The 26,203-nt window shown below is 41.4% G+C and overlaps 1 protein-coding gene across 13 annotated transcripts in view; it reads right to left on the bottom strand.

The window, feature by feature from the left end:
* LOC110530763 (E3 ubiquitin-protein ligase MARCHF8) overlaps nucleotides 1–23,197 on the bottom strand; it is a 166,187-nt gene extending 142,990 nt beyond the window's left edge. For 5 of the 13 annotated variants that reach the window (XM_090242662.1, XM_090242723.1, XM_090242652.1 and 2 more), the window contains exon 1: nucleotides 22,739–23,136. The gene's annotated coding sequence lies outside the window, so the exon portion shown is untranslated. Of the gene's footprint in view, nucleotides 1–22,738 lie in introns of all 13 variants that reach the window. The other 8 variants (XM_090242657.1, XM_036987108.2, XM_090242646.1 and 5 more) reach the window with 4 other exon arrangements.
* Between the last annotated feature and the right edge of the window lie 3,006 nt (nucleotides 23,198–26,203).

Genomic DNA, 26,203 nt, shown 5'->3' with positions numbered 1-26,203 from the left:
GAGTCCAGAGAAATGTCTGCACCAACCACTGTTAGTGCTACATGGACACGGGCCCAGCCTTCCCCCTCCTTCACACTACTGCACGTACACACACAAACACACATTCTATTTCTATGGTCCAATCAATAACTTCATGAAAAGGTCAGATTGGTCAGAAATTGACCTTGTTGCCATGACACCAGCTACTGGAGGCACCTGCTGAAACACACAAACACACACACGCGTATAAATGTGCATGCACACGTGTGAGCATAGACACACAGGCTGTTTCTATTTAAAATTAATAATAAAATAACAAATATTGTCATTTACATTCAGAGTAAGTTTAATCTTCACGGTCCGCTTCACTCATCTACATGACAAAAACCTCAACATCAAAAAGTCTTCAGACCAGAAAGGTTTACAGAAACAACACTCATCTTGACTGACTGACTGACTGACTGAGAAATATAAACAACTAGATCCGGTCTTACTTTGCAACCCAGATTCCTCATGTATTTAAAAAGTCTCTCTCCTCAGGCAGTGAGGTCTCTCTCCAGTCCAGAGTCCTGTCAGGTAAATCTATATCCATCCTCCATCTGTTTTCTGCCTGGCTGAACCCTTGTTATTCACACAGAGCAGACCCAGACCTGCACTGACCCTCTTCCATCAGATAGACAGAGCAGACATTTGGTGTGTGTGTGTGACTGTGACAGAGATGGCTTGGAGCTACACACCTCCTAGTAATGAGACTCAATGCTTCAACTCCTTCTCAATGCGCTTACATTATTAAACTAGCAGCACTTATCTGAACAAATACTCACACAGAGACGTGAGAGCAGTAGTGTGGAAACAGTTCAGGTCCTCCTTTCTCCTAAATGTTATCCTCCTCCTCTATGCTAGCCGGCTCAATCACCAGCATCACTGACATTTCAGGCTCTTCAGTAATACTATTGTCAACCTCATTAGAATATATGCTAATGAGTGTTAGGGTTGAGAAGTCTGAGACAGGGCTTTGAACACAGAGTGGTAAGTTGGAGGACAGCGAGAGAGCAAGACAGACAGACAGGCAGGCAGGCAGGCAGGCAGACAGACAGACAATTACTTGTGGTAAAGTGGTACAACAGCTGTAAATGACATGGCATCACCTTGGCTCTGATTGCTGTCAACACACACACACACACACACACACACACACACACACACACACACACACACACACACACACACACACACACACACACACAGATTGAGTCTTTGATTATTCATACACATTTTGTCTTGCTGAGAGTTTTATCATGTCTAATAACACAAGGACGTTCCTGAATATCCATCCTGTTTTAACACAGTTAATATCCATCCTGTTTAAACACAGTTAATATCCATCCTGTTTTAACACAGTTAATATCCATCCTGTTTTAACACAGTTAATATCCATCCTGTTTTAACACAGTTAATATCCATCCTGTTTTAACACAGTTAATATCCATCCTGTTTAACACAGTTAATATCCATCCTGTTTAACACAGTTAATATCCATCCTGTTTAACACAGTTAATATCCATCCTGTTTTAACAGTTAATATCCATCCTGTTTTAACACAGTTAATATCCATCCTGTTTAACACAGTTAATATCCATCCTGTTTAACACAGTTAATATCCATCCTGTTTTAACAGTTAATATCCATCCTGTTTTAACACAGTTAATATCCATCCTGTTTTAACACAGTTAATATCCATCCTGTTTAACACAGTTAATATCCATCCTGTTTTAACAGTTAATATCCATCCTGTTTTAACACAGTTAATATCCATCCTGTTTTAACACAGTTAATATCCATCCTGTTTTAACCGTTAATATCCATCCTGTTTTAACACAGTTAATATCCATCCTGTTTAACACAGTTAATATCCATCCTGTTTAACACAGACTAGGAAGAGTGGATTAATGCCTTACAACTGGGTATAAGATGACATCTCATTTCACTACATTGTACTCACATTTTCTATGAGACACAGACACATGATACTATATAATCACATACTTTCTGCTCTGTAGGCATACTGTAGGTTCATTTAAACATATGGGCTGTGGTCCTAGACTAGACAATACTGCAGGGTTGGGAAATCCAGAAAGTAATCCAAATTTAAATTCCAATTCATTGAAGAAAATTGAAATTGGAATTTCAAGGCACTTCCTGAATTGACTGGAATTGAAATGGAATTGACCCCAACCCTGCAATAGAGCCATGTCTCTCTCCCTCTCTCTGTCTGTAATGATATGCATAGACTCAGGCATGGTCCTGCCTATATTTCTTTGGTCCACAGCTTTACCTGGCTGCTCACTGCTCAGAGATTCACTCTCTCTCTCTCTCTCACACACACACACACACACACACACACACACACACACACACACACACACACACACACACACACACACACACACACACACACACACACACACACACACACACACACACACACACACACACACACACAAAACACTGCATGTCATGATAGATAGGAATCTGAAAAACAGGGAGAGGATAGTCATAAACGCATGGATGACCAGAGGAGATTCAGAAAGTCACTGGACTGAATTGGTGAATTGTACCCTTTGACAGGGAGCTGTTGGACTGACACTCTCTCCTCTAGAGAGAGTCTCCCATCACATACAATGCATTCAGAAAGTATTCAGATTCCTAGATTTTTTCCCACATTTTATTACGTCACAGCCTTGTTCTAAAATGTATTAAGAGAGAGGAGAGAGGATGGAGAGAATAAATGACAGGGAGAGGTGAGGACACTGATTACACATTTTGCTAGAAGAGCAGAATGAAATAAAAACACCTGGAAAACAACAGGAAGAGAAGAAAAGCGCAAACACATCGGAAATTCAAAATGAGAAGGGGAAGTTGATTGAGAGGCCATGCACAGACACAGACACACACACACTGTTGTGCTATCACTGACACACACACACACACACACTTTCTCAAACAATGCTGCTTGCATCAGTCCATCTCAGAGAAATACGGGCAGTAGTTCATGGTATGGTTTCCCGGTTTCATGTGTATGATGATTAAGGCAGCCTGAGCTGTTGAGACAAAATTATTCTGATACGGTTTCATCCAACAGGATAATTGATTCCCCATTGACATAAACCACAGCAATGCTTCATCCTATAAACCCAACTCCATTTGCAGAAGAACCAAGGAAATCAAGACCGTACATGTATAAGTGTATACTAACCACACATGCGGTACGCACTTCCAGGAATCAGTGTGATATGACTTTGATACATTTTTCTGTTCATTATGAATCGTAAATCTGCTTGGTTCTATTCGTTATTAAAAACTATGATAACCATATTGTTATCATTAGAAAGTATGAGCTATATGGAAAATTCAGCATGTACACACACACACACACACACACACACACACACACACGACTTACAGTACACGGTAAAGAGAAGTGTCAGTTGTCATATCACTTCCTTTGTGAAATCACATGACCGAGAGAGCCACAGGTCTCAGTACACTTACTGGAAGTTGTGTCAACCAAAACAAGCCATCACCAACAGTAAACTACCCAGTTATCAGTAATATTTATAAACCATTAACAGTAAACTGTTATCAGTAATCTGTAGGGGATAGGGAGGGATCTCCTTGTCTCATCGCGCACCAGTGACTCCTGTGGCGCAGTGCGCGCTAGCCAAGGTGCACGGTGTAGCCTCCGGCTGGCTTCCGGGTTGGATGCGCGCTGTGTTAAGAAGCAGTACGGCTGGTTGGGTTGTGTATTGGACGCATGACATTCAGCCTTCGTCTCTCCCGAGCTCGTACGGGAGTTGTAGCAATGAGACAAGATAGTAGCTACTACAACAATTGGATACCACGAAAAAGGGGTAAAATTAAAAAAAAAAAATTATAATAATATTTAACAAAGTTTTGTTATCAAAACAATGAAAAACCCAGCAGTGTTTTCCCTAGAGTTTATTTTCTCAGGCAGAATGCCAAGACTAGTCCCTATAGACTGACATCCAGGTCTGGGGCCTTCACAGAAGTTCCATTGAAATTTCCATTCCAAATTATAGACTCTAGTAAAAAACCGAATAGTGTTTAATGCACATTTTTCCACAAGTGGGAAGCCAAGTAGAAAAAACAAATATTCCCCAGAGTTTTCCATGGCAATGAAACAAAAGGATGTGACAATAAAAATAAAGTGGGCAACAGGGGAGGCCCGCCGGAACGATAGCTCATTATAGGGAAAACACTGACAAGTCTACACAAAAGTCAGTTGAAGACTGTCAACTAACTGCACTACAGTCTAGTCCCAACTCTTTGTGCCACTGTGATGTGTACGTTTATTACTCTCATCCAGGGACGCAAATTTCACTGGGGACAGGGGGGACATGTCCCCTCCACATTCTGAAATTGCATTTTTGTCCCGCCCAGTTTAATCATTGGAATGTGATACAAAACAAGGCAGTGGTGTGCTTTAGGACCATGTGGACGCCTCAGAGCGGTCGGGTAGGCTGTTTGGAGTGTTTATCTGACTGGATAATAAAATATATATAAATATTATGTCCCCCCACTTTTAAGTTGTGCCCCAGAAGATAAGAGCCAGAAGATGATGTAACTGGGCTGGGCTGTATAGTGGTAACTACATGCCAATGACTGGGGACATTCACAGTTCAGCCTGAGGACTATATATTAACTCTCCAACAACCCTTGACTTACTTTACATTCCTTTCTGCTCCTAACCATTAAAACCATTAAAATCAGAATCACCTTTATTTGCAAACATATTTACATATACCCGGAATTTGATTTGGTAAAATGGTGCTGCCGAGTATACAAAATCAACATACAGAATATAAAGGTGATAAACATAATATACTGACAGAATATTTTACGACTAATTTACAAATCCACATACACCTATAACAGAAAAAAATGAATAATTATGCATGGTACGGATGTACAAACAAACAAATGGATGATGTGCAACGAAGCAGAACTATATACGGTGCCTTCGCAAAGTATTCAGACCCCTGGACTTTTCCACATTTTGTTACGTTACAGCCTTATTCTAAAAATGGATTAAATAAATAAAAATCCTCAGCAATCTACAGACAATACCCCATCATGACGAAGCAAAAACACATTCTGAGAAATGTTTGCAAATCTAATAAAAATAAAAAACAATATTCAGAACAATCGGGTTCTTGGTCACCTCCCGACCGAGGCCCTTCACCACTGATTGTTCAGTTTGGACAGGCGGACAGCTTTAGGAAGAGTCTTAATGGTTCTAAAATTCTTCCATTTCAGAATGATGGAGGCCACTGTGTTCATGAGGACCTTCACTGCTGCAGAAATGTTTTGGTATCCTTCCCCAGATCTGTGCCTTGACACAATCCTGTGTCATGACGTTGGCCTGGGGTTAGGTTTATGACAGTCATAAATACCTCTTCCCCCCTTTTTCCTCTCTCTACCCTACTGATGTTACATTTGCAAACTCCTTTGGTTAACATAGAGATTCTGGGAACATCAGAAGGTGGGGGGAAATGGACTATATTCTGGTAATCCGACCAATTGAACATATGTGGTGGTACTTAATGAATATGTTGTTAGTTCGGTTGTCATCTGAGACACTCATCAATGATAAGATGACATAAACTCTACAGTGGAAAGTACACATCAGAGTTATCGGATTCACATGGAATTGTTGTTCAATTTAAATTTTTTAATATGAAATTATTCGTGATGGGATGAAATGTGATTTTAGCTTCTAAAATGTGAGATTTGGGTTTTCCTAAGGTTAGGGCTCTGCTCAATCAGTGGCCCGCACCTGTGAAGGGACATGGGCTATAAAACTTTTCAAACAAGCCCTCCTCTCCCTTCCTATATAAAGCCTTGACGACAATATAACCTGCTGTTCTGAGGATGTGAGGACGACGGTCCGATGTCAGAATGGTTCAGATAATAACTACAGAACAAAGCCAACATCAGTGTGAGCTTTGGTTGCAAATGGTATGAACTTTGAACTCTTATTCACTACAGAATTGATACCTCCAAGCCGTTGAGGTAGCAACAGCAGCTGCAAACGAGGGTTAGGTAAGAACAGACAGAGTATCCCGTCTACCACACAACAACGTTACTACAATGTACCAATTTACCAGCAGAGACATTCTTCAAAGAACAAAGGACTCGGTCTGGCAACACGACCTTCCATCTACCACCAACCTGTTCCAACCTGTTCAACTTGTTCTCAACTTGCCTACCTGGTTAAATAAAGGTGAAATAAAAACCTACCGAAGGGCAGCTCAAAGTAAATATTTATTGCATTTTCCTTTTCCAAATGGGCGGTAAATTAGAATGCATAAGATACTGTATTTACGATAGCACAGCTTCTCCCTTTGTTACTCAGTCTTCCCGCTCTTTCACTCAAACCCAGCCCCTTTTCCTTTGTGTAACAAGCTGTCATATCTGTTCCACCTACTAGGGATGTTTTACTTTATGACGCAATTTGTAATCAAGTGATGATTTAATTATGTGTATGTGTAATTCTGTGTGATTAGTTAGGTATTTACCGCAGGTGGATTCCAATCAAGTTGTAGAAACATCTCAAGGATGATCAATGGAAAAAGGATGCACCTGAGCTGAATTTTGAGTCTCATAGCAAAGGGTCTGAATACTTATGTAAATAAGGTATTTCTGTTTTTAGGTTTAAATAAAATGTCCAATAATTTCTAAAAACCTGATTTCGCTATGTATAGGGTATTGTGTGTAGATTTCTGAGGAAATGGTTTAATTGAATCATTTTTAGAATATGTCTGTAACGTAACAAACTGTGTAAAAAGTCAAGAGGTCTGAATACTTTCCCAAGGCCCTGTACACAGTCAGACAGTGCAGAGTTCAAAAATTAGATAAAGGGCTTAGCATGTCCCAGATAGAAATGCGATATAGTCCTCCATAAATGCGTTGAAAAATGCAAGAATTATACTTTTATCTGTGGCTTAACAAAGCCCTGTAGCAATTTGTATTCCTGTTAGAGAGAGAATGAGGAAGTAGCCTACTGCTTGCAAAGTTAGCTGCCCTGACTTGCAAAGAAATGTCACTTTTTCTTTCAAGTGAAACCAGAAAAAAATGTCATTCTTCTGTACCCTTTATGCTATATTTCATATCACGTCTTAGACAAGCATTTTCTTCTAGCCTTTAAGCTGTGTTTCTTTTCAAAGAAAAGTGTTAAAGACTCAGTACTGGTACAGAAGCCATAAGCTGGTAAAGCTGGCTCAGATAGAGAGACAGATGGTGAGGATTCCAGAACCTTCTTTGACATGTCAAGTCAAGAGGGTTCCTAATGAAGTCACTCCACCCCTCTTCCTCTCTTCCTTCTCTCTCATCCCTCCCCTCATCATATCCAAGACAACAGAACTGATTAATAAAGAGCGATGTGTGGCAGGGGTTGTTTGAACCACATCCTTATCTCACTGTAGTCAACAAACCTAGCAAATACATTTGTTTAATATCATCATTGACACAGGTCTGTATTGAAGTACAGTAAAATACTTTATAATCACACACGTCTTTCATTATACGTTTCCAAAGATAACTAACTCCTGCTGTACATGTGTATCAGCCTGTAAACCTCATTGATGGTCAAACACAAGCTGGCAAGCTTCTGTGTGCTGTGTAACAGGACACACTGTTCAGTTAAGACCATCTTCAGAAAACACACTAAAGCAATAAGGAATGATGATGATCGCTGTTCACACAGAATACCATCTCTGTTTACACTCATAAAGTCACCTTGTGTGCATGCGTGTTATGCTTTGCAGTCCTTTGTACTTTCCTCATTATGGGAATGTTTTTCCGTAGAGGCCTGTAAGAATGGACTTCTGGACGCCGTATAAAGGTCTTTATCGGCAGTAGTTCCAGTCCACAGGGATTTCAAAGTTCTGTATAAAACTCTTTATCTGCAGTAGTTCCAGTCCACAGTGATTTCAAAGTTCTGTATGAAGCTCTTTATCTGCAGTAGTTCCAGTCCACAGTGATTTCAAAGTTCTGTATGAAGCTCTTTATCTGCAGTAGTTCCAGTCCACAGGGATTTCAAAGTTCTGTATAAAGCTCTTTATCTGCAGTAGTTCCAGTCCACAGTGATTTCAAAGTTCTGTATAAAGCTCTTTATCTGCAGTAGTTCCAGTCCACAGTGATTTCACAGTTCTGTATAAAGCTCTTTATCTGCAGTAGTTCCAGTCCACAGGGATTTCAAAATTCTGTATGAAGCTCTTTATCTGCAGTAGTTCCAGTCCACAGGGATTTCAAAGTTCTGTATAAAGCTCTTTATCTGCAGTAGTTCCAGTCCACAGTGATTTCAAAGTTCTGTATAAAGCTCTTTATCTGCAGTAGTTCCAGTCCACAGTGATTTCAAAGTTCTGTATAAAGCTCTTTATCTGCAGTAGTTCCAGTCCACAGGGATTTCAAAGTTCTGTATAAAGCTCTTTATCTGCAGTAGTTCCAGTCCACAGTGATTTCAAAGTTCTGCCTAAAGCTCTTTTATCTGCAGTAGTTCCAGTCCACAGTGATTTCAAAGTTCTGCCTAAAGCTCTTTATCTGCAGTAGTTCCAGTCCACAGTGATTTCAAAGTTCTGCCTAAAGCTTTTCCCCATGGATTTAAATTCAAAGGCACAGTACTATGCTGTTTATCAAGTCTACCAGGTCAGTTGTGAAACATTTTAAATAGATTTAATCAATGTATTGTAATGAGGCCAATCTGGATGAATTAAAGTTCAATCAAATAAAGTGTCCACCTATGAATTTACCTTTCAAAACGCAAGTGATGTGTGTTAATCAAATCTTTAAAAAAAAGTGCTATCTAGAACCAAATGGATTTCTTCGGCTGTCCCCATAGGAGAACCCTTCGAAGAATCCCTTTTGGGTTCATGTAGAACCTTTTCCATGGAGGGTTTTTACAGGGAACCAATAAGGGTTCTCCAATGGGTACAGCCACAGAACCCTTTTGGAACCCTTTTTTCTAAGAGTGTATACATCCACAATGAATGAAAAGGCCTCTGTGTAAAGCAGAACGGCTATTTTCAGGGCCACAAAACCGAAAGCCTGAAACCTTGAAGGAGCACAACGACCATAATGACATCATCATCCAGAGACAGGTAATGTACAGTGCATAATCAAAAAGAGAGGTAATGTATCACTACTCCCCATCCATTCTAGCTGAGCCAGCACTTCTGCCCAGGTAATCTATGGGGCCTTCATCTTTTTCCAGTTTAATTGCGTACCATTACCATTTCTCTCTCCTCTCAGCTACCATGGCCCATGTTTGGTGAGCATTCTGGCACAAAATGTCCACCACGCATCACCCAGGTGGTTGCCACACATCGGTAGTGGAATGGGATGAATTATCCCCCATATAGGCATAATGCGAAGTGTTTTCGGGCTTTGTCAAAAGCGCTATATAAATGCAGCCCACTACTGCTAATCACCTCCTGCCTAGCTCCTATCAGTGTGATTCAGGGGGCTGTGCAAACCGCCTTTACGAAAACATTCAGGGACAAAAACTGTTGTCCTACATTCCAACCACCACAGAGTTCTTTCCACTGCAGGTGCTCTAGGGATGCTAGGATAGCGGTTGGGGGTCTGACATCATCCATAGAAAGAGAGAAGCTATTAGAGAGGATCAATATTCACTGTTAGACAGACATAGTAGAGCACAGCAGGGGTAGATTGAGTTACTGTAGAGAACAGTAGACAGGCAGACATAGTGGAGCACAGAGCAGGGCCGGGGATGATTGAGTTACTGTAGAGAACAGTAGACAAGGCAGACATAGTGGAGCACAGAGCAGGGCAGGGGAAGATTGAGTTACTTTAGAGAACAGTACACAGGCAGATATAGTGGAGCACAGAGCAGGGCAGGGGAAGATTGAGTTACTTTAGAGAACAGTACACAGGCAGACATAGTGGAGCACAGAGCAGGGCCGGGGAAGATTGAGTTACTTTAGAGAACAGTACACAAGCATGACATAGTGGAGCACAGAGCAGGGCAGGGGAAGATTGAGTTACTTTAGAGAACAGTACACAGGCAGACATAGTGGAGCACAGAACAGGGCCGGGGAAGATTGAGTTACTTTAGAGAACAGTACACAGGCAGACATAGTGGAGCACAGAGCAGGGCAGAGGAAGATTGAGTTACTTTAGAGAACAGTACACAGGCAGACATAGTGGAGCACAGAGCAGGGCAGGGGAAGATTTAGTTACTTTAGAGAACAGTACACAGGCAGACATAGTGGAGCACAGAGCAGGGCAGGGGAAGATTGAGTTACTTTAGAGAACAGTACACAGGCAGACATAGAGGAGCACAGAGCAGGGCAGGGGAAGATTGAGTTACTTTAGAGAACAGTACACAGGCAGACATAGTGGAGCACAGAACAGGGCCGGGGAAGATTGAGTTACTTTAGAGAACAGTACACAGGCAGACATAGTGGAGCACAGAGCAGGGCAGAGGAAGATTGAGTTACTTTAGAGAACAGTACACAGGCAGACATAGTGGAGCACAGAGCAGGGCAGGGGAAGATTGAGTTACTTTAGAGAACAGTACACAGGCAGACATAGAGGAGCACAGAGCAGGGCAGGGGAAGATTGAGTTACTTTAGAGAACAGTACACAGGCAGACATAGTGGAGCACAGAACAGGGCCGGGGAAGATTGAGTTACTTTAGAGAACAGTACACAGGCAGACATAGTGGAGCACAGAGCAGGGCCGGGGAAGATTGAGTTACTTTAGAGGAAAATACTGGCAACACCAAAGTTGCCAACACGCACTCACACACACACATACACACACACACACAGAGCGGTTTACAGGTTTTTCTATTGGCTAGCTTTGCTTCCTCACAGTCATCCTGCATACTGAAAGCTACAGTATGTGAATTAATCTGTATAAAAGCACACTGCTTACTTTAGTCAGTTTTGACTCATCTAATGAACTCTTATCACATTATTTTGCCATTTCCAAAATTGCTGAAAACTGTAACAATAGCTGCAAAGAGCCCTAACATACCTAATAGCCCTAACCTAACCCTGAAATGGAAAGAACCCAAACTTAACCCTAACCTGGAAGGAGCCCTAACCTAACCCTAACCTGGAAAGAGCCCTAACCTAACCCTAACCTGGAAAGATCCCTATAACCTAACCCAAACCTGAAAATAGCCCTAACCCTAACTTGGAAAGAGCCCTAACCTAATCGGGAAAGAGCCCTAACCTAATCGGGAAAGAGCCCTAACCTAATCGGGAAAGAGCCCTAACCTAATCTGGAAAGAGCCCTAACCTAATCGGGAAAGAGCCCTAACCTAATCGGGAAAGAGCCCTAACCTAATCGGGAAAGAGCCCTAACCTAATCTGGAAAGAGCCCTAACCTAATCTGGAAAGAGCCCTAACCTAATCGGGAAAGAGCCCTAACCTAATCGGGAAAGAGCCCTAACCTAATCTGGAAAGAGCCCTAACCTAATCTGGAAAGAGCCCTAACCTAATCTGGAAAGAGCCCTAACCTAATCGGGAAAGAGCCCTAACCTAATCTGGAAAGAGCCCTAACCTAACCTGGAAAGAGCCCTAACCTAATCGGGAAAGAGCCCTAACCTAACCTGAAAAGAGCCCTAACCCTAACCTGGAAAGAGCCCTAACCTAACCTGAAAAGAGCCCTAACCCTAACCTGGAAAGAGCCCTAACCTAATCGGGAAAGAGCCCTAACCTAACCTGGAAAGAGCCCTAACCTAATCGGGAAAGAGCCCTAACCTAATCGGGAAAGAGCCCTAACCTAATCTGGAAAGAGCAGATATGTTTCAAAGAGAATACTTCATTTCCCAGCTAGACAGAGAGAGAGAGAGAGCAAGAGAGACAGAGAGTGAGACAGACTAGACATACCTTGGCCTAAACATCAGCGCCACAGGTAACTTCCACAAAGCTGTGAATGATCTGAGAGACAAGGCAAGAAGGTCCTTCTGTGCTATCAAAAGGAACATAACATTTGACATACCAATTAGGATCTGGCTAAAAATACTTGAAACAGTTATAGAACCCATTGCCCTTTATGGTTGTAAGATCTGGAGTCCGCTCACCAACCAAGAATTCACAAACACCAAATTGAGACTCTGCATGCAGAATTCTGCATAAAATCCTATGCGTACAATGTAAAACACCAAATAATGCATGCAAGGCAGAATTAGGCCGAATCCCGCTAATTATCAAAATCCAGAAAAGAGCAGTTAAGTTCTACAACCACCTAAAAGGAAGCAATTCCCAAACCTTCCATAACAAAGCCATAACCTACCGAGAGATTAACCTAGAGAAGTCCCCTAAGCAGGCTGGTCCTGGGGCTCTGCTCACAAACATAAACAGACCCAACAGAACCCCAGAGCACCAACACAATTAGAACCAACCAAATCATTAGAAAACAAAAAGATAATTACTTGACATATTGGAAAGAATTTACAAAAAAACAGAGCAAACTAGAATGCTATTTGGCCCTAAACAGAGAGTACACAATGGCAGAATACCTGACCACTGTGACTGAACCAAAATGAAGGAACACTTGGACTATGTACAGACAAAGCCTTATTATTGAGCAAGGTCAACCGTAGAGGGAAAGGGGATACCTAGTCAGCTGTACAACTGAATGCCTTCAATTGAAATGTGTCTTCCACATCTAATCCAGCCCCTCTGAATCATAACTATAGAGAACATACAAAAATGCTATGGTAATACAAAATGCAAGTTTACACACTCCCAGGAATGTCATACATGATGCATCATTAGCTTATACACTAACTTTCACACATCTAGATGGCCGGGCGGGGTGGGTGTGGAGCCAGAGACAGCAGTGGGGTCAAACTGTAGACACCAGTTCCTACATTTGAACATAAAAATGTATTTTATCAAATAAAACTATGCTACATTTTATCTCTGGGACCCTCATGTTGACAAATCAGAGCAAGATTACTTAATGTAAGTACATTGTTCACCTTCAGAGGTGAATGTATCAAACCGGTTGCAGTGATTAGTGTTTTGTTGTCATGCACTCTCCATGGTATTTCACTTTAATAGCTACTGTTAATTGGACATTGCAGTTAGATGAACAATAATTTAAGGTTTCTGCCCGTAGAAGACATGTCTATGTCCCGGACAGTTAGCTGTTGTATACAACGTCACTCTGGTCACATTAACACACGTTAGCAACAACCGTCCCGGTTTAGGGACACCTATCCCGTAGAGGATATTATTGCTGCCGCCTCATAGTTAATGCTGCCGCCTCATAGTTAATGCTGCTGCCAGTCTGATCATAGTGGAGAAAAAATAACACATAGCAAATGTCTCTTCATAAAAGCAGTGACATAATCACAGTGAAGACACAGGTTGCATCCAAATAATATCTCCTTTCTCCTGAAGTTTGCACTCGTTCACTACTCCCCAAAAATGTCAAGGATTTAGATTGGTGTAGGCATGGGCTAGAGGGAGTTCCCACCATATTTCTTACATAGTACCAGTCATTTCCTTTCAAATCCATGAAGGGAAGTGAACAAGTGCACACTTCGGGAGATTATCGGGACACAACCACACAGAGGGGTAAGAAGCTGTGTGTGTGTGTGTGTGTGTCTGAGTCAATATTTCTCTCATTGTCTCCCTAAATGAAATCATGGGAGGGGACTGTGGATCGGTCTTTGTTTGACTCACGATATTTCAGACAGCACTGGCCTGATTTTGACGAAACTTGGGTGAAATATGTCTCTTGCCATAGAGATCCGGCATTTACTAAATTACATTGATTGGACAGAGGTGTGACCTATAGTAATTTACTGAAATGTGTGAGTCACACCAGAGAGGAAGAGGCAAAGCAGCAGGTGGCGTTTTTTTCGCTCACCAAGCAAGGAGTTTTTATGGAGGTCAATGAAGTGTCGAATTTGATTAACAAAAAATGTAAATGGCTTATTTGCTACGTGTGGCTTATTTGATTGAATAGAAGTTTCGTATTGCTTAAGTTGTTTTGAGTGTACTGATGAGTAGGACACGTGACATCAAGGCAACTTTGACAAAAAACACTATATCGGACTTGTGCCTGTTGTTCACAAGCGTCCAGTTGAAGTCGAAGTTTACATACACCTTAGCAAAATACATTTAAATTCAGTTTTTCACAATTCCTGACATTTAATCCAAGTAGAAATGCCCTGTCTTAGGTCAGTTAGGATCACCACTTTATTTTAAGAATGTGAAATGTCAGAATAATAGTAGAGAGAATAATTTATTTCAGCTTTTATTTCTTTCATCACATTCCCAGTGGGTCAGAAGCTTACATACACTCAATTAGTAGTTGGTAACATTGCTTTTAAATTGTTTCACTTGGGTCAAACATTTCAGGTAGCCTTCCACAAGCTTCCCACAATAAGTTAGGTGAATTTTGTCCCATTCCTCCTGACAGAGCTGGTGTAACTGAGTCAGGTTTGAAGGCCTCCTTGGTCGCAAACGCTTTTTCAGTTCTGCCCACACATTTTCTATGGGATTGAGGTCAGGGCTTTGTGATGGCCACTCCAATACCTTGACTTTGTTGTCCTTAAGCCATTTTGCCACAACTTTGGAAGTATGCTTGGGGTCATTGTCCATTTGGAAGATCCATTTGCGACCAAGATTTAACTTCCTGACTGATGTCTTGAGATGTTGCTTCAATATATCCACCTAAATTTTCCTCCCTCATGATGCCATCTATTTTGTGAAGTGCACCAGTCCCTCCTGAGCAAAGCACCCCCACAACATGATGCTGCCACCCCCGTGCTTCACAGTTGGGATGGTGTTCCTCGGCTTGCAACCCTCCCCCTTTTTTCTCCAAACATAACGATGGTCATTATGGCCAAACAGTTCTATTTTTGTTTCATCAGTCCAGAGGACATTTCTCCAAAAAGTACAATATTCATCCCCATGTGCAGATGCAAACCATAGATTGGCTTTTTCATGGCAGTTTTGGAGCAGTGGCTTCTTCCGAACTGAGCGGACTTTCAGGTTATGTCGATATAGGACTCGTTTTACTGTAACTATATAGATAATTTTGAACCTGTTTCCTCAAGCATCTTCACAAGATCCTTTGCTGTTATTCTGGGATTGATTTGCACATTTCGCATCAAAGTACGTTCATCTCTAGGAGACAGAACGTGTCTCCTTCCTGAGCAGTATGGCGGTTGCGTGGTCCCATGGTGTTTATACTTGCGTACTATTGTTTGTACAGATGAACGTGGTACCTTCAGGCATTTGGAAATTGCTCCCAATGATGAACCAGACTTGTGGAGGTCTACAATTTTTTTTCTGAGGTCTTGGCTGATTTCTTCTGATTTTCCCATGATGTCAAGCAAATAGACACTGCGTTTGAAGGTAGGCCCTTCTTTGGACACTGTGTTAACTAACCTCCAGACGAGCATCAATGACATACAACTCTCCTTCCGTGGCCTCCAACTGCTCTTAAATGCAAGTAAAACTAAATGCATGCTCTTCAACCGATCTCTGCCCGCCCGTCCAGCATCATTACTCTGGACGGTTCTGACTTAGAATATGTGGACAATTACAAATACCTAGGTGTCTGGTTAGACTGTAAACTCTCCTTCCAGACTCATATTAAGTAACTCCATTCCAAAATTAAATCTAGAATCAGCTTCCTATTTCGCAACAAAGCATCCTTCACTCATGCTGCCAAACATACCCTGGTAAATCTAACTATCCTACCGATCCTTATCTTCGGCGATGTCATTTACAAAATAGCCTCCAACACTCTACTCAGCAAATTGGATGCAGTCTATCACAGTGCCATCCGTTTTGTCACCAAAGCCCCATATATTACCCACCACTGTGACCTGTATGCTCTCGTTGGCTGGCACTCGCTTCATATTTGTCGCCAAACCCACTGGCTCCAGGTCATCTATAAGTCTTTGCTAGGTAAAGCCCCACCTTATCTCAGCTCACTGGTTACCATAGCAGCACCCACCCGTAGCACGCGCTCCAGCAGGTATATTTCACTGGTCACACCCAAAGCCTATTCCTCCTTTGGTCGCCTTTCCTTCCAGTTCTCTGCTGCCAATGACTGGAATGAATTGCAAAAATCACTGAAGCTGGAGACTCATATCTCCCTCACTAATTTTAAGCATCAGCTGTCAGAGCAGCTCACAGGTCACTGCACCTGTACATAGCCCATCTGTAAATAGACCATCCAACTACCTCATCCCCATATTGATTTCGTTTTTTTTGCTCCTTTGCACCCCAGTATCTCTACTTGCACATTAATCTTCTGCACATCTATCACTCCAGTGTTTAATTGCTAAATTGTAATTACTTCGCCACTACAGCCTATTTATTGCCTTAACTCCCTTATCTTACCTCATTTGCACACACTGTTTATAGATTTTTTCTGTTGTGTTACTGACTGTATGTTTGTTTATTCCATGTGTAACTCTGTGTTGTTGTTTGTGTCGCACTGCTTTGCTTTATCTTGGCCAGGTCGCAGTTGTAAATGAGAACTTGTTCTCAACTGGCCTCCCTGGTGAAATAAAGGTGAAATAAATACATTTTTTTTAAAATGCATCCACAGGTACACCTCCAATTTTTTTATGTGGTCTTGCCTGATTTCTTTAGATTTTCCCATGATGTCAAGCAAAGAGGCACAAGCAAAGAGTTTGAAGGTAGGCCTTGAAACACATCCACAGGTACACCTCCAATTGACTCAAATGATGTCAATTGGCCTATCAGAAGATTCTAAAGCCATGACATAATTTTTTGGAATTTTCCAAGCTGTTTAAAGGCACAGTCAACTCAGTGTATATAAACTTCTGACCCACTGGAATTGTGATTCAGTAAATTATAAGTGAAATAATCTGTCTGTAAACAATTGTTGGAAAAATGACTTGTGCCATGCAAAGTAGATGTCCTAACCGACTTGCCAAAACTATAGTTTGTTAACAAGAAATTTGTGGAGTGGCTGAAGAACGGGTTTTAATGACTCCAACCTAAGTGTATGTAAACTTCTGACTTCAACTGTATCTGCCCTCTCATTGGCTAGAAAGGTCCCACCTGATCTTGCCTCCTCACGAATGCCTTCCAGTCTGAGCACCAGTCTCTTTATCTAACATTCCAGTCCTTAGCACTTCTTGTCATTGCCTTTCACACTTGATATGGAGTACAGGGAGTGGATTAGCTAAAGAGACTGGTACCCAGGCAAACTGACTTTCAATTCAGAATAGATCTATTATTATTATTTTAAATGTTAGAGTAGCCACTTGAGTATCTGGTCAATATAATGGATACTCTGGTCACACGATGGGGTGTCACACGATTGTTTCAATCTACATATTTTTCATGAACAATCAAAAAGGACTGGCTTGAAAGACTAACAGGAGGAATTTGCCCTTGTGTGCACAACTAAGCTTCTTTAGACTGGTGATGAGACACCAGTCTACAGAAAGATGGACAGTGAGAGAGAACAAGGAGAGATACAAAAAGAGAATGACTTTGAAAGTGGAAAATGAGGAGAGAGAGAGAGAGAGAGAGAGAACACCCACACAGTAAAACATCTTGTTAACTCAGTTATAAAGACTCATTGACTTTATTAGAGCCTCAGAAAACCCACTGGAAAGTTTTATAGTGTACAACATCCTGCCCTGGCCATGACTTCTGATAAGAGTAAATTCTCTTGATTCGACACAAATTTCATCAGAGCCTTTGAAACCCCTGGAATGTTCCATAAACAATCCTCTCCTGACTAGAGAGGATATTTTATAGTCTTCACCTGACTACATTTAATACAGTCCTCTCCTGACTACATTTTATACAGTCCTCTCCTCACTACATTTTATACAGTCCTCTCCTCACTACATTTTATACAGTCCTCTCCTGACTACATTTTATACAGTCCTCTCCTGACTACATTTTATACAGTCCTCTCCTGACTACATTTTATACAGTCCTCTCCTGACTACATTTTATACAGTCCTCTCCTGACCACATTTTATACAGTCCTCTCCTGACCACATTTTATACAGTCCTCTCCTGACCACATTTAATACAGTCCTCTCCTGACCACATTTTATACAGTCCTCTCCTGACCACATTTTATACCGTCCTCTCCTGACCACATTTTATACAGTCCTCTCCTGACTACATTTTATACAGTCCTCTCCTGACCACATTTTATACAGTCCTCTCCTGACCACATTTTATAGTCCTCTCCTGACCACATTTTATACAGTCCTCTCCTGACCACATTTTATACAGTCCTCTCCTGACCACATTTTATACAGTCCTCTCCTGACCACATTTTATACAGTCCTCTCCTGACCACATTTGATACAGTCCTCTCCTGACCACATTTGATACAGTCCTCTCCTGACCACATTTTATACAGTCCTCTCCTGACCACATTTTATACAGTCCTCTCCTGACCACATTTTATACAGTCCTCTCCTGACTACATTTTATACAGTCCTCTCCTGACTACATTTTATACAGTCCTCTCCTGACTACATTTTATACAGTCCTCTCCTGACTACATTTTATACAGTCCTCTCCTGACTACATTTTATACAGTCCTCTCCTGACCACATTTTATACAGTCCTCTCCTGACTACATTTTTTACAGTCCTCTCCTGACTACATTTTATACAGTCCTCTCCTGACTACATTTTATAGAGTCCTCTCCTGAACATGAGTTCTCATAAGAGGAAATGCTCTTCTACAGACACAAACTAATGTTGAAGATGATGAGGATGAAAAGGAGATTAGGGAGAGATAGGTCAGTATTTAGTGTGTATTGTGATGCCTTATTCCTGTAACAATTTAAAAATAAAACACGTTTGGAATCACACTTGAAAAATGACAGTTGACATACATACTCGCTATACACTCCAGACAGAAACACAAGTAGGCATTTTGAAAGACAGCCATAGTTTGACGTTAATTAAATATGACAAGCCAAATATGATTGAAGCCAAAAGAGCTGCAAATGTATGTTGCACCTGGTAAAAATCCATATAAAGATGATTATTATTGAGTACATTTCCTGAAAAGGCAAGGGCTTTCTAGGAAATAGTCTACTTGTCCTCACTACCCACAATTAATTTGGTTTAAAAACCTACTTCTATTTAAATGAACACAATAGGGAATGAGTGATAACTGACAAATACATCTACTGCTACTCCAAACTCACTTTTAACTGCAAGGACATTCTTAAGAATCACCACCATACTGTGTCACACCTAGGGCTGTGATGGTCATGGAATTTTGGATAAAGGTAATTGGCCATTTTTCCTCTTCTTTCCTCCGCTCCTGACTGCCTGTGCCATAGAAATAGAATGAATAGAACGGGCATCCTCATTCAAGTCAATGATGGAGTAATGGGTGAACTGGCAGCCATTGCGAGGAGGAAGCAGGAAGTAAAAGCATGAAGTGTACCCATCAATATGTGTTGTAATTTGTTGATTCAATGCAACTGACTACAAAAACTACAGTGCATTGCATGACCACATCAGTTAACATAATTTGAATGATCATTCTACATTAACATTGAAATGTTTGCATTATAATACCAGGCAGCCATTTCAAGTGTACCACCATGAGTTTACCAGTCAAATTGCCATACAAATGCCCGGCTGTCCCATCTTCAGTCAGCTATTCATTTTTGTATGATTTCTTTTAACCATTACGATATTTTTGTTTTTTTCATGACATTATTCATCCATAACTATCAGTTACACAGTTATATGGTAATTGTGCCAACCCTAGTGACAGACTAAAAAAAAGGAAGATTAATAGTTAATTGGATAAAATTACTCTCCTCAAAACGCACCTCTAAGAGAACGAATTATGAATTGATTTCATAGCAGACAGTAGAAAGTCGCTTGGCTTTCTCTTCTCCCCTGTCGTTTTTTCACCACGTTCATTGACAGATGTGACAGGGCTTTCTCCTGATTTAGCTTCTTAATTGGGAAGCTTAAATATAATTTCTCTCTCTGTCTCTTGACAGGTCTCTCTCCTCTTACGTTTGTAAGGTCTGACAGGTTTAACAAAGATAATAAATTACCAAGATGTCTACCCAATGGAAACCCCTCTGTGATCACACAAGTGTCATGGCAGCTGCACTCATGGACAAACTCATGGACAAACTGCTGCCTAAATTCAAACAAATACAATACAACACAACTGCCTGAGTTTACTTTACTCTGTTTCTTATGGAAGTACTGGCTTGTTGGACCTCTTGGTTTGACTTAAAACCCCTCTGACTATACGGACTGTTGACAATCCATCCCAGGATAGATTAGCTTTAACACAAAGACAGCAAGCTGATACTGTATGGAGAGAACACACAGCTGAAGAGAACAGCAGAGCAAAGCCAGGCCAGATGGGCTGTTCGCCACCCTTTAAGACCAATGGAATAGTCTCAAATAAATAATGCTATGACCCATTATATAACCATATGCTTTCTGTAAATAGACACAGGACTACATATCCCCACTGCACATTCACACATTTGGTCAAATACATATTTTTAACCAACAGAAAGCAATCAGAAACTCCACAGTGACGGTGTCCACAGTGTTTTGAGAAAGCCAACTACAGTATAGCAGGTATTCCCATGATGACAGATGACAGATAGCAGCAGTATTCGTTCCAGTAAGGCCCCACCACAGGAGACATTGTGTTATGCAGGTGTATGCCTGCATGCTACTCAAGATACAAGAGAGCAATAAGAAAAAGAAAGAGGATTGACACCCACCATCTCAGATTGTTCTGAAATCATTTCTGTAGCTAGAAACAGATCGGATTAACATTCCTGAAACATTATTTTGTTGAAATGTAATTTGATCTCAGAGAAATTAAGATAATTGATTGCACTCAAATTCACCCTTTAAATGTTTAGGATTCGCATAATATTCAATAAATATAGTACCCAACATCCGATATTGACCAAACGTCTTCCTACCATTGAGTAAGAGGAATCCAATAAAATGATCAAAGCCACGGACCCCCACATCAACCCCACCCCAACAACCAGTATACACTATCAGCTCTATGTTTGACAAGTAGTATGGAGCTGTGGCTTATAGTATTGCTTCTTCATCATTTGCAATCTATTCCCTGTGAATCTGGTGATGTTTTCCCCCATTCAGAGATATTAGCCATTGAAGTCGCTTGCATTATTTTACCATAAATTAGTGTGAAAGTACCACGGTTTTCCCACTAGATGCCGCTGTTCCTGTTACTGCCGTCACGATGTAACCTGTTGCTGGTGTGATGTAACACACACATACCCTGCCTGTTAAAGTACTGGACTATACTGTACACAGAACACATCAGGCTTGTTCATTAGCCTGTTGCAGTACTGTACACAAAACACAGCGCACACAAGATTGCCCGCTCGCACACACTTACACATGACATTCACATTTAAGTAATTTAGTAGATGCTCTTATACAGAGCAGCGACTTACAAAGGCACGCATTCACACATGGATGCATAACCTACACGCGAGCAAACACACCCACCTATCTAAAATACAAGGAGTCTGAGAAATTTGTACAAGAATAAGGATCCAATTGAGGTTGATGAAGTCCAAAGCACTGCAGTAAATGCATTGGTGGGAAATTGAGTTTAGTGGCAGCAAAGAAGAAAAACGGATCCAACCGTTCATCATGATGAAGTGATACTGAAGTAAAAAGGAAAGAAAACTTGAGAGAGAAGATGATGAGTTCATTTGAGGACATACAGAGAGAAAGAAAGATCTGCTCAGAATAATGATGCCAGATCATAAATGTATCTACAACATTCACTATTTCCTCTCTCACCATTATCGCTCAAATGAAACCACAAGCTAGTTCCTAAACCTGCCCATTCTGCATAAATACTTATCAATGCAATCCAATAGGCTCCTAGGATGTCTAGCAATCCACACACAAATCAAATCACTCTGTGCCCATGAGTCAAGATGGGCTACTACAGCTGCACCCTATCGATCGCATCTCTCTCTCCCTGTTCATTACCTACCGGGGACCCGCTCTCTGTTTATTACCTACTGGGGACCGGGCAGTTTCGAAAGAGACCGGATGGTGACCGGAATGTCTATGCTGGAACCACATGACCAAGAAAAGAAACACACTCATTAGGCTTTTGTCTATTAACTACATAAGGTACACGATTCGCAATAAACATAATAATTGGAGATATGCTAGGTAAAACGTCAGATCTATACAATGAAACAAACCTTCCCTTTGTAGGCTTGGCTATCGCGATCGCGCAACAGCAGCGCAGTTTAGGCTCGCGCAGTTTGTGAAGGTTTGATTACAGATAATGAAATATGAAAATGAAAGCTACATTCTCATCCCTTCACCGACCCATAGTTTATCTAATATACTTGATGATAGACTAAAGAACAGCGCAATATGATTCATGTTCTCCTATCCTAGAATATTTCATCTGGATTATCTCACGTTTTCACAAATAAAACATTATTCATGTCAACACTGGAATACCTAGTGGTTGCATTCCCAAAGAGGAAATGAATGTGTGACGGAAATATTGTGCAAATTAAATGAAAAACAGCAAGAATACCTATGTAGCCTGGCGCTAGTTGAAATTAATAGCCTATTATGCAGAATAAAGCAGCTGATTCGCTCTGCGTCCACATATCGCTCATATAATATTTTAAGTAATATCACACCCACCGTATTTGTAATACTTCCGTATGTTGTAGAATTGCTGACAGTTATGTATTTCTGTAGGCTACAGCAGCGGTCGTGAAATGCAGATATTAACACAATTGTATGGTCCAAACTAGTCCATCAAGCCACGCGTCGTCTCAGGAAGAATTATTTTATAAAAGACGCAGCAGTTACAATGTAGCCAGATAATTTACTGAGGTGCTCCGCGGTGATGAAATGCTCAAATCCCAGTTCAAAATGTACGCAACGTGCAGAACAAAACAATGAACACTCACCGCCGCTTTCTCCCGACCTAAATGGCGATGATGTTTTGTTTATTTCATAGCCCCCATCTGCATTTGAATGTACAGTAGACTATATGCGTCACTGACTTCCGCGTTAAAATGGAGTGAAAAAAATGTGACTGGTAGAAAAAAACGTCGTTAAAGGGCAGGCGCTTCAGCAGAGAAGGCGTCAACTCATATTGCATTGATTGATAAGGGCTGGTCATATTAATGTTGAGATATTTTCATGATGACGATGATAAGGATGATTTTCGTTGACTGTTAAAATGTACATACACCTGAAAACTATCCACACTGACTAAGCAAGATATGATGTATTCATCATACAGGATGTTTCTTCTTCTAAGACATAATGAATACAGACCATGACTAACCTGACAATGTCACATTTTATTGTAAACCTATCCACCTAAAGAGAGTAGCTATACTGAATAGTGAGTGAATAACCCTCATCTAAAACTTTATCCCCTGTTGACAGAGCGCTCTTGCTCCATCTCTGTGAGGCCTGTCACTGTGTTTGATGTGATTACTGATTCCCAGTCTGTCTCTGTGTGGTTGGGGGCTGGGGCAGGACAACAGGGCCTCTGTGTGTGTCTGGAGTGTGTGGGCACCTCACGGGGACCGGCGGATGCCAAAGGGAAGCGCGTGTCTGGGCCACTGAGTGAGTGTGTGTGTACGTGTGGAGTGTGTGTGTGTGCGTGTGTGTGTGTGTGTGTGTGTGTGTGTGTGTGTGGAGTGAGTGTGAGAGAGAGAGCTTGAGGGAGAGGGGGGAATAGAGAGAGAAGGAGAGAGGGAAAATGAGGGGGAGCGAGTGAGAGTGAGAGAGCGTCATAATGACAGAGAGAATGAGAAGGAGAGACAGCATGATTAAAAACAGTTATTGTTAAGGACAGAAACAGTGAAATCCAAAGATTTATTTCAACAAGCTATCTTTCCATTGAGGGCCTCTTACCTCTCGCTCTCTCTCTCTCTCTCTCTCTCTCTCAGACCAATTGAATGACTGCTGTGGCATTTCAAACTGTTGTGGTACACAGTATGACTGTGGTATGCCAATGCTCTTATGTGCTTATAAATCCAGTGCACTTTGAGATGGACTGAGGCATGGATTCTTCTGAGTGTTTCCTTGTTTTTCCCTGTTGAATGAATCTGGCAGAGGCATAACACAGTCATGTGTACCACAACAGTTTGATATGCCACAGCAGTCATCCATTTGGTCTGAAGGGCAATGGGGGAGAGAGGGAACAGGAGAGGGACAGGGGGAATGAGAGGGGGAGAGAGGGAGAGGGGGAGAGGGAAAGAGGGAGCGATAACAGTTTGAAATAGGAGTATATACTCTATATACTATAGTCTCTTGTGATTATGTTGAGTTGTCAACCATCTACACACACATCTACACACGTCTACCCACCCATCTACACACACACATCTAAACACACATCTAGACACACATCTACACACACGTATCTACACACACGGAAACCTTCACTTTGTCTTTGGGTATTGTTGTGATGTGGTTAGGCTAGGATAAACCTGTCAGACAGGTTGTGCTTAATCATCTTGTTGTCGTCCCCAGCCCCCCTCCCCCTCCCTCACGTTTCACTTCCTCCTCACGTTAATATTTGACTCAGCAGAGCATGGCACATTCATTCCACAGAGACACATTATCAGTGTGACACACACACTGCCACATTATCCCGGTGTCATTGTACATTTCTAATTCACCGTTAAAAGAAAGGAATACAGCTTTTACAGTCTTTGTGTGTTCCGTCTGTTCCAGCCAGTTAAGAAGAACTTGGCACAGTCATACGGTTGAACAATTCAGAAACAGAAACTAGAATCAAACAAATTCCTGTGTGTCAGTAAATAAACACTGCATTTCTCAGGCGTGGGTCAGCAGCAGGGGACTCTGGGAATGTTGATACATAAAGGGAGACTCATTGACAGTATTTTGTCTTTTGGCACTTGGACGAGTTAAATCAATTATGGCTGTCCGTGGCCTACTCCAGCCAAGCACTCCTATCTGCCTGGCCGTGCACTTCTCTTGACCTCAATTCTCTTGACTTCATTTAGCTGGCTATTGACTTGATGTCAAACAATGCATGTATTGCTTTATTCTCAGGAATAGATTTCTATCAAACTTGTTGGTCTTTTGAGAGGTATGATCAATACACTACGTTGGAGGATATTTTTGACTGTGATTGTTCAATTTTCTCCAAAAGTTGGAGGGAATTTGAAAGTGTGATGATATAATTACAGAATTCTACTGAACAATAGTAGTAACCAGAACACCAATTGTTAACACTATACTGAAAGCCTGCAGGTATAATGCATTATAATGCAGATACATTATAAGTCTTTCATGAGCCTTTCATAATGTCTTATTACCATCTGATAATGATCCTTTTTTACACAATTGATAAAGTAAAGTCACCCCCACAGAATGTTCTCTATGCAGGCGGAAGGGGCCAAGAAATAGGTAGAGGGAATAGGATGAGGGGTAGGGAGGGACAGTTGTCTCAAATTCCAGCTGCCCTGTTTGAGGATATGTGATTCAACACATTAAAGATTCTGAGTGTCGGAACGAGGCGCTAAATGAGGAAAATAGGACAGCAAATTCTAATGTTATGGCTGAATTACCCATTTCAAGTCCCCGGCCAGAGTTGAGCTCTTCATACAGGAGGAGGATGTTAGGCAGGGACAAGAGATTGGTGTCCGTCCGTCCGTCCGTCCGTCCGTCCGTGTGTGTGTGTGTGATGTGTGATGTGTGTGTGTGTGTGTGTGTGTGTGTGTGTGTGTGTGTGCATGCAAGGGACAAGAAGGAGAGACTGTGGTCCATTGTCACTGCTGATGCCTCTTAAAGGCCACTGATTCTGAGGTCCAATACTAATGAGCACCTCATTTTCTTCCTGCTGGAGCTGGTTCTGTGAACTACGCTGGTTCTGTGAACTACGCTGGGATGGTGAGTAACCTTTGTTCCACACCTGAACATTGTGTTGCTCATGTTAGCTCCCACTCAGAGCTGACATCTAGGTTTTAGCTCAGTGGGCTAGCATGATCTTGAATTCTGCAGAAAACCTTGGCCAAAATGGAGAAACAACTGAATTGTCCAGATCTTTCATATCAGTGTGGATGAAAGGGAATAGACAATAGGAGACTAGAGGAAACAAGCAGAGGAGACAAACAG

The sequence above is a fragment of the Oncorhynchus mykiss genome, chromosome 1, assembly GCF_057628025.1.
Source record: "Oncorhynchus mykiss isolate SJ-2025 chromosome 1, ASM5762802v1, whole genome shotgun sequence".
NCBI classification, from domain to species: Eukaryota; Metazoa; Chordata; class Actinopteri; order Salmoniformes; family Salmonidae; genus Oncorhynchus; species Oncorhynchus mykiss.
The sequence above is the reverse complement of the archived record's forward strand: the minus strand, read 5'-3'. Positions and strand labels throughout refer to the sequence as shown.